This window comes from Ovis aries, chromosome X, assembly GCF_016772045.2.
Source record: "Ovis aries strain OAR_USU_Benz2616 breed Rambouillet chromosome X, ARS-UI_Ramb_v3.0, whole genome shotgun sequence".
Classification (NCBI taxonomy): Eukaryota; Metazoa; Chordata; class Mammalia; order Artiodactyla; family Bovidae; genus Ovis; species Ovis aries.
The window spans coordinates 101386744-101400537 of record NC_056080.1 but is presented as its reverse complement, the minus strand read 5'-3'; positions in this window follow the sequence as shown (position 1 = coordinate 101400537).

Here is a 13794-nt window from a genome sequence, read left to right as displayed (position 1 = left end):
AAAAGATCCTCATGATGGGAAAGATTGAGGGCAGGAGAAGGGGGCAGCAAAGGACTAGATGGTTGGATAGCATTACCAACTCAATGGACATGAGTTTGAGCAAGCTCCAGGAGATAGTGAAGGACAGGGAAGCCTGATGTTCTGTAGTTCATGGGGTCACAAAGAATTGGACATGACTTAGCAACTAACAACAACAGCAGCAGCAGTAAGAGCATTCTGGAAGACAGTGGTTAGACTCAGGGAAGAGATCATATCCTGGATGAGCAGCACTGGGAGGGTGGGGACCAAGGGCTTCACAAAATCCTGAGGGTCCCCAGATTGGAGATCTGCCTTCTGGAGACACTCTACACGGCTAACCATTCTCTTCTGGCCCATCCCCGCTTTCCCCTTGAGAGTCCAAAGGTCAACATTTACACAGCCTATCGAAACTATTGCAATTCTAGATTTACCAGAGTGGGAATGAAGCTCGACTCTGTACACTTTCAAACTGATTACTCCCAGACCCTTTCTCTACTCCCAATGCCCAGCCTCTGAGGTTTCCTGAAGCTGCAAGTTCCTTCTACCCTAAAGGAAATTGTGCACTCTTGAGCATTTAGAATTTCACTGTACTCCATAAAGCTCACCGGCTCTTTCCACTCTGGTGTCTGCTACATTTACAAATGTCACCTTAGCATCCTTCAAAAACATATTAGCTCCTCAATCAGATGTCCTGAGAATACAGTCAACAGAGGAGTCTGCCAAAGGGAGCAGAAATAAACTCAAGTTTTCCACTGTGACGGGAGCTTGTGATACATACGTGTATACTCATCAAAATGAACCCATAAAGTGGCTCTTTTAAGCTTTGTGTATTTCCTGGGTGTAAATTTTACCTCAAGAAAGAACAATAAACACATTTTACACTCTAGTTAATGCCATGAATGCTAGGAGTTTAGGAGTAAAGCATACTCATGTCTACAGCTTATTAGGTGAATCCAAAAGATATGATGGATTGAGGGGTGGGTAAATGGATAACATGTGATAGAAAGCAAATACAGCAAAGTACTAACTGGAAATGAAGGTGTCACCTGGGTGGGTTTAAGACTTACATCGAGGCACTGTCTTGTCTTCTCCTCATTGCCATCTCACTCAGGCACTGGGTGATGAGTCCCCAAACCAAGATAGAGGACATTGGGTCCTCATCAGCCCTCATCCAGCTGGCAGGACACCTCTTTGCTTCACAGTGTTTGTCAAAACCATTGGTCCAGTGCATTGCATACAAGTTGAGAGATGCTTCGGCAAGGTCAGGTACGTCTCCTCAGTCTTCTCCTGACCTGATAGCCGAATGTCAACCACAGAAGCAGCGTCTCCCCTGTACTCCCTCCTTGCCACCTGCCTGGCTTCAGGACTCCAACAACTAGAAGTGAAATGCACATGTTATTTACAAAATCCTGTTTTGTCATGCTTTTCCAGAAACATGTTTCACTCTGGCCTTGATCTGATTGTGCCAGAACTGCTTCCAACATGATGCTGGTAACAAAGTGACAGTGTTGGCCTTAATTGTTTGTAAGCTTTTTTGGAGGAACTTTGACCTCCGTTTCTTGATGCCTCCTTCTCTCTGCTGCCCTTTCCCCCATGCCTATTCTGTGTCCCATCTCAAAGGCTCTGAGATCCTTAATAGCATCACTGAAAACAGCCACCAATGTCATTGTCTTGTTAGTCCTCTCTCACGGCTGTGGTCACTGGACACCTGCCCCTCATTTCAGTGACTAGTATTCAAGTATTCAACAACCGGGTATTGGGCACCTACTGTATGCCAGGTAATAACTAGGTGTGGGGAGATGGAGTGATGCTGACATAAGCAGACATCAACATCTACCCTTGAGTTGCGTTCAACCCAGCAGTTGAGCTACACAAAGAGGGGGTGAGAGGAGTTCCCTGATGGCCCACTGGCTGGGACTCCATGCTTTCACTGCTGGGGCATGGGTTCAATCCCTGGCGGGGGAACTAAGATCCTGCAAGCTGCTTGGTATGGCCAAAAAATTAAAAAAAATTTTTTTTTTTGAAAAAGGAGTGAGAGATGAGACTGTAACAATCTGTGGTAAAGGGACCATCTGCAGCCAGCCTCCTTCCCAGACTTACCATCCATTCGTTGTCAAGGCATCTACCACTATTAAGTGGTAGAACCATCCCCACCCCCCCCCCCCACCTCACAACTCTTCTCTGACCTTCAGACACTTAGTGTTTCCAGGTGCCCATTTGACATGCCCTCCTGGATGAATGGTCTACAGGTCCGTTAAACTCAACACATCCTACATCAAACTCAATTCATTGCACTCTTTCGGTATCTTTGTTTATTTTTTGGCCATGCTGTGTGGCATGCAGGTTCTTAGTTCCCTGACCAGGAATCAAACTCATTCCCCCTGCTTTGGAAGCTTCAAGTCTTAATCACTGGACCACCAGGGAGGTCCCCCTTCTCCTGCATCTTCAGTCTCACATTGGAGTCTCTTTTGAGACACAGCTCATGTTTCCTTGCATCCTGACTTCTCCAGGCAGGTTTACTGACTGCCTCCTAGGCGTTTCTATGGCCCTTGGTGCAAACCTGCAGCATTTACTGCACTGTCTTGTGATATTTTTCTCACTTGGCCTCCCCAGCCATTCTGTGAGTTCCTTTAGGGCAGGACCTGTAGACTCTCATTTTTGTATCCTTGTGCCTTGCACTGTATAACATGTAATGGGAGCTGAGTGTGTGTCAGCTGAATGAAATGGAATCGAGTGACTGATTCAATAAAGCTTTGCGGAGGAGATTATGTTTATACTGAATCTTGGAGAATCCAAGTTGGTCAGTGGCTGAGGGAGTGGAGCAGGAAGGGAAGAAGGGAGGCCTGACTCCTCCTAGATAGACAGAACCAGAATGTGTACATGGGATCAAGGTGTCATCGAGTATGTTCTTGGCATGGCTGGTGGTTTGGGGCAGCTGCAGGGACAGTAAATGAGTCTGGAAGACTCAGGATGGGCCAAATCATGCAGCATCTTCAGTGCTTGCCTGTGAGTTTAGATTTTAGCCTGTTTGTGCTATCAAAGGATAATCACTGAAAAGTCTTTCAAACAGGTACAGCATAATCAGAGTGGTGGTTCTGGAAGGTTACCCTGTTGTCAATGTAGAGAATCAATTTCAGAATTGGGGGCTCTGGAGATGTGGAGACCAATGAGGAGACTTGCCATAGTCTAGGTGAGGGACAGTGTGGGCCGAGACCAGGGATGTAGGGGTTGCTAGCCTGGAGAGAAGTGATATCGAACCCAGAAATTGGGTCCTCATCTCTCATACCTGATCTAGGGGGTAGATTTCAGGCAAGTCAATTACTCATTTGAACTGGAAACATTTTCTGAACATGATCTCTTTGAGTATTTTATCACCTAGAGTGCTAGATCAAGAAATAATTCAAAGTTTTAAGTCTTTGTTGGGCTTCTGGTCTATTTGGAAGCATTTGCAAAACTGAATCTATAGGCTGTTGTGACTGATGAGAAATTTGGGATGAGGAGCCTAAGAAGATCGCAGGGTCTTGGGCCCGTGGCACTGAGTGGAGGAGGAGCAGGTCTGGAATGGTGGGGATGGGGTGAGTGCTGTCCGAGCAGCAGCCAAGTGTGTGAGGTGCTGTGAGACGTCCAAGTGAAGCCATTGGGAAAGCAGCTGGAGGTATGGGCCTGCAGCCTAGGAAAGAGGCTAGGCTCTAGATGAAGGTCTGGAAGTTGTCAGTGTGGAGACAGAGGTGAAGCCATGGGCAGATGAAATCACCCAAACACAGTGGGTGGAGGAGGAAGAAAAAAGCACTTGGGATGGAAGCCCAGGGAAGATCAGATTTAGAGGTGGACAGACAGAAGAGTACGAGCCCATGAAGGAGACTAAGAAGAAGGGGAGTAGGAAGCAGGGAGGAAGGGGCACAAGACAGTGGTAAGAGGGAAAAAAGAGAAAACAAAGGAAGAGGAGATTTGTGGAGAAATAAGCCTACTCATGGCCAAGAAGCACTGGAAAAGATGCTTAGTAGCATCAGTCATCAGGAAAATGTGGCTCAAAATCACAGTGAAGTACCACTTTACATCCGCTAGGATGGCTGCAATTTTTAAAATAGGAAAATAACAAGTGTTGGTGAAGATAGGAAGACATTGGAACCCTCAGGTATCACTTGGGATGTAAAATGGTGCAGCCATTATGGAATATAGTTCAGTGGTTCCTCAGTAAGTAAACATAGGATTACCATGTGACCTAGCCATCCCTCTTCTAGGAATACATCCGAGACAACTGAAAACAGGTATTCAAACAAAACCTTGGAAATGAATGTTCATGGCAGTAATGTTCACAATTGAAGAATGCCTTGGTTGGTTTATGTGAGTAAGTGGATGAAGTGCCATTTGGTGGTGCAGAACAGATGGTGGGGAAAGCGAAAATAAATCCATCGATTCAACAGGTCAAGGGAAGACATCAGGGAGGAGAGAAAATAGTAAGTCTCAGTTCTTTTGTCTGAGGTTCTAGAGAGAACCTGGCAGCGGTTGTGGGTGGCAGGCGTAGGACTGGGAGAAGAGCTGAGTAGGCTCGTGTTACTTTGGAACAGCTGGGATCAGAAATGAGAAGGATGGGTGTGAGGCTAGTAGTAGGTGCTGTACAGTTATGAAGAATGGGATTTTAGGATGGGTCCTGAGCTGGGGCCTCTTGGACCAGAGTCCATTGACACATCGGTCCACATACAGATTTGGTTCTCTGGTCATTCCACTGGCATTCGAGACAGTCTCTGGCTCTTCGTAGTGCACAGATAAAGAGAGCTGTGTCTAGGATTTGTTGGTTTTCCCATCACCCTTCAGCCAGTAAGCCATGGTGTTGCTCAGTAACAGCTGTAGAATCTCCCTTACCGGAAGCACTATTACTCTTCTGAGTGAGCGTCTTTCAGCTGGTGTCCATAGATAGTATGTCCCTAGTACAGCACTCTTCTCTCCTCCTTCTGCATAAACTAAGCTAGAGTCTGTGACTGTGGAGGCCAGATGCACAGCACTAAGAGGTAGTCAAGGCATTGAATAGTGTCCCCCATAATCTTCTCATCTCAGTAGGACCTCTGACCTCAGACAGCGCCTCTCTGTGCGATGGATGTCTCATTCATTCTCTAGAAGGCTAGGCAAATAGAAAAAGAGCACCAAGCTTATCAGTTGGCATTAGAACCTGGTTTGGATGGGACCAGCGAGGTATCTGGTGTAACAGGGAACAGGGTTCATTCAAGGGACTTCAGGGGCTGGTACCACAACAGCAACATCTGTCTTGAACTCTACAGGGTGGGTGTGAGGTCTTCATCAGGACAAGAGACAGGAGTTCCGGAAGGTGGGGACTGTTTGGGAATTGGGGCAGGGACAGGATGAAGTGTGGAAATCTAGGGGTGGGCCACATGCAGGAGGCAGGCTGAAAAGTTCGGAGCCAGGTGAGGCACAGGGAGCAGCTGCGGCAGGGGACTGAAAGCACTGGGACAGGTTAAACCTGTGTGCCTCTGGACAGCCGGGGGGTGAAGGCCAACCCGAGCAATTAGCAATAGAATCTGAGGCCTGAGGAAGAGACCAGAACTGGAGCAAGAGAGCTGGAAGCCCCAGCAGAGATGGGAGTGGAAACGGAAGCCACGGGCCTGGATGAGCTCACCAGGGAGGAGGGCAGAGGAGTGAAGAGGCCTCAGTCCACACCCAGGGAAGCGCTGGTGTGTGAGGGGCTGGCAGTGGGAGGAACGAGGAGGAAGGAGTCAGCAGGCACCCAAGTGAAAAGGATGAGCCACAAGAGGCCTTTCCATGGGAGACACAGGAAGTCACCTATATTCTTGAGTCAGAGGGCAGACAGGAGGTGGCCGAGAAAACCCACTTCCTCTCCTTGTTCAAGGGGAGTTGAAGAGGTTGTGGCTCAGGGCACCTTCTTGCCAGGGCTTTGCTCACCTGGTGCCTCATTCTTGTGGCCCACTCTCCTCGTCATACTGGGCTCTAGGTGCTGCTTCCCTGCCATGTTGACCCTTGGCCCTCAGCTCGCTGGGGAGCTCTGTGTGGCACCTGTTCCCAGGCAGCCGGACCACTCTGATACCCTCTGATCCTGCCTACCTGCCTGGCTCTGTGCCTTTGACCTCAGGTAGGTGTGGTGAGACTCCTTTTCCCTTCCTGTATTTTTTCCCCCATCTCCCTCTCCTCATGCATGTTGGTTTTCTTCCTTTCTCCCTTTCTTTCTAAACAAATATTTGTTCCTCTTTATCATAATCTTTTTATTATAAAATGAAACTCAGATACAGAAAATCACATGAAACAAAGGTATGGCTCAGTGGGTAGCTACTAAATTTGGTAGCCTTGTCACCACCACCTAGGACACAAAATAGCAATTTGCCCGCCACTCCAGAAGTCTTTCCACAAGCCCCGTGCCAATCATAGCCCCTCCTTCGGTGAAAATGCAACCACTGGAATCTTCCTTTGTACAGAGAGAGTTTCCATGTATTGAGCACTTCATTCTTGTTAGGGCTGTACTAAGCACACTTCATGTATGATCTCTCATTTAACCAGTACAGCTACTCTATTTATTAGGTACTATTATTCCCATGTTGGGCTTCGCTTGTAGCTCAGTCGGTGATCTGCCTGCAATGCAGGAGACCTGGATTTGATTCCTGGGTCAGGAAGATCCCCTGGAGAAGGAAACGGCAATCCACCCCAGTATCCTTGCCTGGAAAATCCCATGGACAGAGGAGCCTGGTAGGCTACAGTCCACGAGGTCGCAAGAGTCGGACACGACTTAGCGATTAAACCACCACCAACAACAACCATTCCCATGTTAGGGATCAGCAAATGGACTTCCGAAGGGCATGAAAATGTCTTCAAGGTCACATGCTGCTGGACCATGACTGTCACGCTAGTGGATTTTACTTCCAATCCTGTGTTTTCTTCCCCCACCCTCCCATATGCTGCACCTCCCAGTTGAGTTCCGAATAGTTCCCTATCCAGGAGGATGCCTGACTTTGTGAATTTATCAACTGTCACAGAGCTAAATGCAGTGGCCACACTGGTAGGGGGATAGGAAAGCCGGGGCAGCCAATCCTCACTGGCAAAGAGGCTCTATGATATTGAATCTTGCCCTGGGGGCTGAGGCAAGCCTTTTCTGGATTCCTTAGAGAGAAGGAAAGCCACTTGGCACGGAAAGAGGGAGAGATGGGGAGAGAGAGGGAGAATCATCAACACATTTGCAACTGCCTGTATCCTCTCCTTGTCATGTGATGTTAACTCCTTCCATTACCCAATGGGAAAATAAACAGTGAATGGCCACACCAGTTAAACTGTTTAGTTACGTAGGTTGGGAAGAATGACATTTGTGTACATTCCCCAAAGACATGGATTAAAGCAATGACCTTTCCCTTGGTGTGAAACTAATTTGTTGTGTTTCGGAACTCTGATCACTGCAGTCAAGCCAGGCATTTTATTGCCCCCATGTTTATGTCTACGACTGAATATGAGGCTGAATAAAGCTCCATGTTAGGCTAGACTGACTTACATATTAGCATTTTTGAAAACCTCCCGCAGCTGGTACGTATTCCCAAAGAAGTGTGTCTTCCTGTAGTGATCTCTGGGATTTTGTGTATTTGTTTGAATGTAAATGTATCTGCAAACATCAAAGGAATAAGAAAAATGACATTTACTAGGAGTCACAGATTGGGAGAAAATGCCCGTTGATCAATAATGACTGTTAAAAAGACAGAGGAACATCATTTATGGGGCTGGTGCTGTTTTTATAGTTAAAAAACATCTGGAACCAGAAAAAAGAAATCATGGAACTAAATGTCAGGTGTCACATTGTGAGAGCTTTATTAATTGCTAGTTAGTAAACTTCATTAATTCTTAATTGACTTCATTATAATGTTTCTCTCGGGTGTATTAGGGCTCTGTTAGTTTAAACACAAACCTATTCAGATTATATTTTCCTTCACTGTTATTTTGAATTGTATTGTTGATATTTCCATAGTTATTGAAGTGTTTGAAACATTTGAAAAATGCATGTACCAATTCCACTTCTATTTATTCAGGTCCTGGGAACTTTGAGTTGATTTCTTTTTCACGGGTACAAAACAAATCAGTTAAAATAGGTTATGTCCATGAAGAAAGATTTACTGTTGATGTGTACACCCTTGAATTTCAAAGAAAATGTGGTATGTCAAGCTCCTCAGACCTCAAGTTTCAAGGAGGAAAAATAATGGGGATCAAATATAAGGTGACTCCAAAGCTCCAATGAGTCCTCCCAGCAGACATGAACACCCTGATTCTCATTCAGCTCAGAGTTTGGGGCTGCAGTGTGGATTTTTTTAAATGAAATGTTTTTGGGGAAGAGGATAAAAATTCCCAAATAAAATCTATTTGATGTGGCATTTAAAGAGAGAAAAACTCCCAAGAGATTCCCCATAGACAGCAACCAGCGGATTTCTAGTGAAATAAGATCAGATGTTTATTTTCAAAAGGATCCAAACTCTGAGCAAAATATACTCTATTTGATTAACAGAAACTTTCTTCAACAACAAAATCGCTAGTTGTATAAACATGCCAGGAGCTGTTCATCTGCTTCTAACAGGAAGCCCCTTACCTCAGCTGAAGGGAATGCCAGAAAGTTGTAACCCAAAGAGATGAGTGCTTCTTACATGCTCTGCTTCCCTGCCTGCTGATATCACCCCCAGCCTCCCCCTGCCCCTGCTCCCCCATGGGATCCTTTTTTTCTGATCCATGTCTCCCAGGACACAGCAGCGGGCCCAAGGTGGCTGTACTTGCTGTATCTGGTCAGGAGCTGGACGGAGCCAGGCCAGATCCTATGATTTTCTCCATCTTCAAAGCCCTGGTGTTCCTTCTTGGACAATGACTTCCAAGCAGATCCCTTGGCTCGCACTGAGCTCCCTGGGAGAGTCCTGAATCTTTAGTCTTTGCTGACGCATTCTCTCCTCTCAAGTTGGGCTGGAGAGACACAGAGGAGTTTGGTTTTCCCACACATTCCTGACTGAGCCCCCTTTCTCTCCAAGGACTGCTTTAGCTCCATTATTCTTGGCTGTCTACAGAAGACTCAAAGCCACCTTTTCATTATTTGGACTCCCAGCTGCCCTACTGCATTTATATTTTCCATGATAAACCAGCACTGTTGGTACTGTGGATCAGGTAGCTGTAAAACAGACAAGAAAGGTGCAGATTTGGTCATGTTTTATTCACATAGGTCTCCTTAAGGGCTCATCTTCCACACCTCTGAAGCTAGACTGGTATTTTCCAAGGTCACAAATTTCTCAGGCATGGAACTCTGCTATGAACGTCAGTTACTTAGTGGACAGCATTCATTATTCAACAAAGCCAAGAGCCAGGAAGAAAAGGAAATGGCAACCCACTCCAGTATTCTTGCCTAGAGAATCCCCATGGACAGAGAAGCCTAGCAGGCTACAGTCCATGGGGTCTCAAAGAGTCCTGGACATGACTGAAGTGACTTAGCATGCATGGAAACAAAGTTTAGTGTTGATCAAACCTCACAACCCAAGCAGACTCATGTGACAGTTTTTACACTCAGCTCTACAGGACATGATAACCAAGTGTAAATGATAGATAGCTCACAGAAATGGCAGTGAATACTCATTCTGTATAGTCACCATAATTATTCTAGGAAGAAAACTCTGGAAACAGAGAAAGAAGGAGAGTTTGTTGTCTTTCATCTTTTCTGCTGGAGGAGCTAAGTCATGCCCCTGACAACACCCTACAGCAGCTTCCTATCAGGATAACTGAGTCCAGGGATGCCCCTATCTGGTCTAGGGCTTGTGTCATCTTAAATCAAGCCAGTCCCAGGACTCTAGGTTCACTTCCAATCCAAGGGAACCATTAGATGCTTCTGTAATGCCCCCCAGAGAGAGAGGTTCTCCAGTCTGCAGGCACTCCTGGGGTTCTCGTGTAGAGGTCTTTGGAGGAGCCTCCGAAGAGCTCTTGGTTCCACTTACTTTTTGCCTCTCTCTCCCTCTTTCCAGCTAGGTTGGAGATGAGATCTTCAACGAGCCTTTCCTTCGTCTTCTATCCTGACCTCCCAGGGTTACACTATACAACGTGGTGGAACAGGCTGAAGGTTAAGACTTGGGCAGCAGTCCTCAACCTTGGCTGCACGTTGGTACCATCTGGAGAGCTTTAATAGTTCTGATACCTGGGTCTCATACCCAGAGATTCTGATCTAGTTGGTTTAGGTTGTGGCTTGTATGTCGGGATTTTTTACAGCTCCCCAGGTGACACCAGGATGCAACCAAGGCCAAGAGGAAGAGTTTGTATTTAATAAATACATTTATGCAAAATACATTCTGATTAGCATTTTCTGAACCACTTGCCAGGACGATTTTGGAAGCATCAGAACCGAGTTCTGCATTGTTAGGTCTTGCCAGTGAGTTAGCTTGGAGTTCTCAGTGCTGTTACAAAGCATTTCACCACTCTTGTGTCCTCTGTAAGCTCTAAATTTCTGTGACTTGAGATAAAGTAATCCACTTTCTTCCCTGGGCTTCCCCAGGATTCCTGGGCCTCAAAATCTCACTCTAAGAAACTGAGGCCTGTGTTGGCCCCTCTTTGGTTTGTCACACGGGGATTAGACTTTGCCTTAGGGGCCAAGTTAAATCTTCAAGCAGGAAGGAGTCTTGCCTGAAGTTGAGGAGCATCCCTCCTGTATTAGTTGCCTGTGTGTGCTGCAGCAGGTGAATATAAACTTGGTGGTTGAAAGCCACACAATTTCTCCTTTCATAGTTCTGGAAGCCAGAAGTCCAAAATCAGGGGCCAGCAGTGCTGTACTACCTCTGGAGTCTCTAGGGAAGAGTTCCTTCCTAACCTCTTTCTGCTTCTGGTTTCTGCCAGCATTCCTTGGCTTGTGACTGCGTCATTCCAATATCTTCCTCTCTGGTAGGTCACATCGCCTCCTCTTCTGTCTATCAAATCTTATTTATCTCCTTCTTTAAAAAACTATTTATTTACTTATGTATTTGGCTGTGCAGGGTCTGCATGATCTCCAGTCTTTATTGTGGCATTCCAGATCTTTTAGTAGCAGCATGAGGAATCTTTAGCTGAGGCATGTGGGATCTAGCTCCCTGACCAGGAATTGAATCTTGGCCCCTTGTATTGGAAGCTCAGAGTCTTAGTCACTAGACCACCAGGGAAGTCTCCTCCCTCTCTTAAGGACACTTATACTTGCATTTAGAGTCTACTCATATAATCCAATTTAATTTCCCTATTTTAGAACCCTTTCCCTGGTGGCTCAAATGGGAAAGACTCTACCTGCAATGTGGGAGAGCCCGGTTCAATCCTTGGATCAGGAAGATTCCCTGGAGAAGGGAATGGCTACCCTTTCCAGTATTCTTGCCTGGAGAATGCCATGTATAGAGGAGCCTGGCGGCTACAGTCCATGAGGTCACAAAGAGTCAGATACGACTGAACAAGTTTCACTTTATTATTATTTTATTTTTTAAATTGACGTAAAGTTGATTTACAATATTGTGTTAATTTCAGGTGTAAAGCAAAGTGATTCAGTTTTATATATATATATATTTTTCAGATGATCAAATATAGTTTGCTGTGCTATACAGTAAATTCCTTGTTGCTTATCTATAAAACCTTTACTTTAACCATACTGGCAAAATTCTGTCCCCATCTAAGGATATATTCACAGGTTCTGGGGATTAGGATACAGATATCTTTCAAGGGGCCATATTTCATCCTACCATATCTCCTAAAGGCAAGAAAGGGTGGCATTGAGAGGGTAAGCTGGTACTGTCATAGGTGTATATTCCAAAGAGGTTGTCAAAGGCTGGGTGAGGAGCTAGGGTACAGAGTTAAATGGAGGTCAGAAGTGAAGACCAACAAGTTTGTTCTAGATGATTCTGTAAACAGAGATGGGGCTCTGTGTGGAGAGAGGGGAGGACGCAATACCTATAAGTGGATGGTACCTCTTTCTAGTCCACGCCTCCATGGGCCATGGGGGAAGGCCCTAGGAGGAGTCAGTCTCTCAGGAGCAGACTTGATGTGTATATGTGAGTGTGCAGAGCCGGCAGGGAAAAATCCACTTCTGCCTTGTGTAGATGGAAGGGCATGGGCATCACCCACAAAAAAGAGTGAAATAATGCTGTTTGCACCAACATGGATGGACCTAGAGATTGTCATACTAAGGGAAGTAAGTCAGAGAAAGACAAATATTACATGATGTCACTTATAAATGGAATCTAAAACAACAATACAAATCAACTTATTTACAAAAAGAAACAGACTCACAGACAGACATAGAAAACAAACTCATGATTACCAAAGGGAAAAGGGGAGGGAGGGGGATAAACCAGGAGTTTAGGATTAACAGATATACACTACTATATATAAAGTAGCTAAACAGCAAGGTTTTACTGTATAGCACAGGGAACTATATTCAATATTTTATAATAACTTATATTGGAAAAGAATCTGAACCTGTACATGTGAAACATATAATATTAGTTTACTAAATAAAAGTTAAAAGTTAAAAAAAATTTAAAAATTAAATTATTTACTTTCAGTCTTGATTTCTCTGGTTCTGGACATTTTATTAAAATGGAATCAACTAATGCATAACCTTTTGTGACTGGCTTCTTTTACTCAGCATGTTTTTAAAGTTTATTGAAGTTATAGCACATATCATTACTTCTTTCCTTTTTGTGACTGAATAATATTCCATTGTATGGATATACCATTTTCATTCATCCATTCATCCACTGATGGGCATGTATTGTTTCCACCCTTTGGCTAGTCTGAATAATGCTGAAATAGACATTGGTGTACAAATACCTGTTGTGTCCCTACTTTTAATTCTTTTGAATATATACCCAGAAGTAGAATTGTTAGATTAGATTATATGGTAATTTTATGTTTGGCTTTTGAGAAACTACCAAATCATGAACAAGATTTTTATGTGGACATATGTTTTCAATTCTCTTAGATATATACCTAAGAGTCAAATTGTTGAGTTATATGATGTTCAACATTTTGAGGAACTGCCAGATTGTTTTCCAAAATAGTTGTACAAGTTTACATTCCCATCAACAATGTAGAGGAGTTCCAATTTCTTTACATTCTTGCCATCACTTATTTTTTCCTTTTTTTAAAAAAAACTATAGTCGTACTAATTGGTATGAAGTAGGATGTCATTGTGATTTTGATTTGCATTTCCCTAATGGCTAATGGTGGTATTGAACATCTTTTAAAGAATTTATGGGTCATTTGTATATCGTTTAAGGAATGCTTATTCAGATCCTTTGCCCATTAAAAAATTGAGTTGTTTGCCTTTTTTATTGAGTTGTAAGAATTCTTTATATGTTTTAGATACATGTCCCTTATGAGATATATGATTTGAAAATTTATTTTCCCATTCTGTGAGTTGTCTTTTCATTTTCTTAATGGTTTCCTTTAAAGCACAATCTTTAAAATTTTGATGTGATGTCCGATTTATCTTTTTTGTTGTTATTGTTGCATGTGCTTTTGATGATATATCTAAGTAACTATTGCCAAATCAAATGTCATAGGATTTACTCTTAAGTTTTCTTCTAAGGACTTCCCTGGTGGGTCAGATGGTAAAGCGTCTGCCTACAATGTGGGAGACCCGGGTTCAACCCCTGGGTCAGGAAGATCTCCTGGAGAAGGAAATGGCAACCCACTCCAGTATTCTTGCCTGGAAAACCCCATGGACGGAAGAGCCTGGTAGGCTACAGTCCGTGGGATCACAAAGAGTCAGACATGACTGAAGGACTTCACTTTCACTTTAGC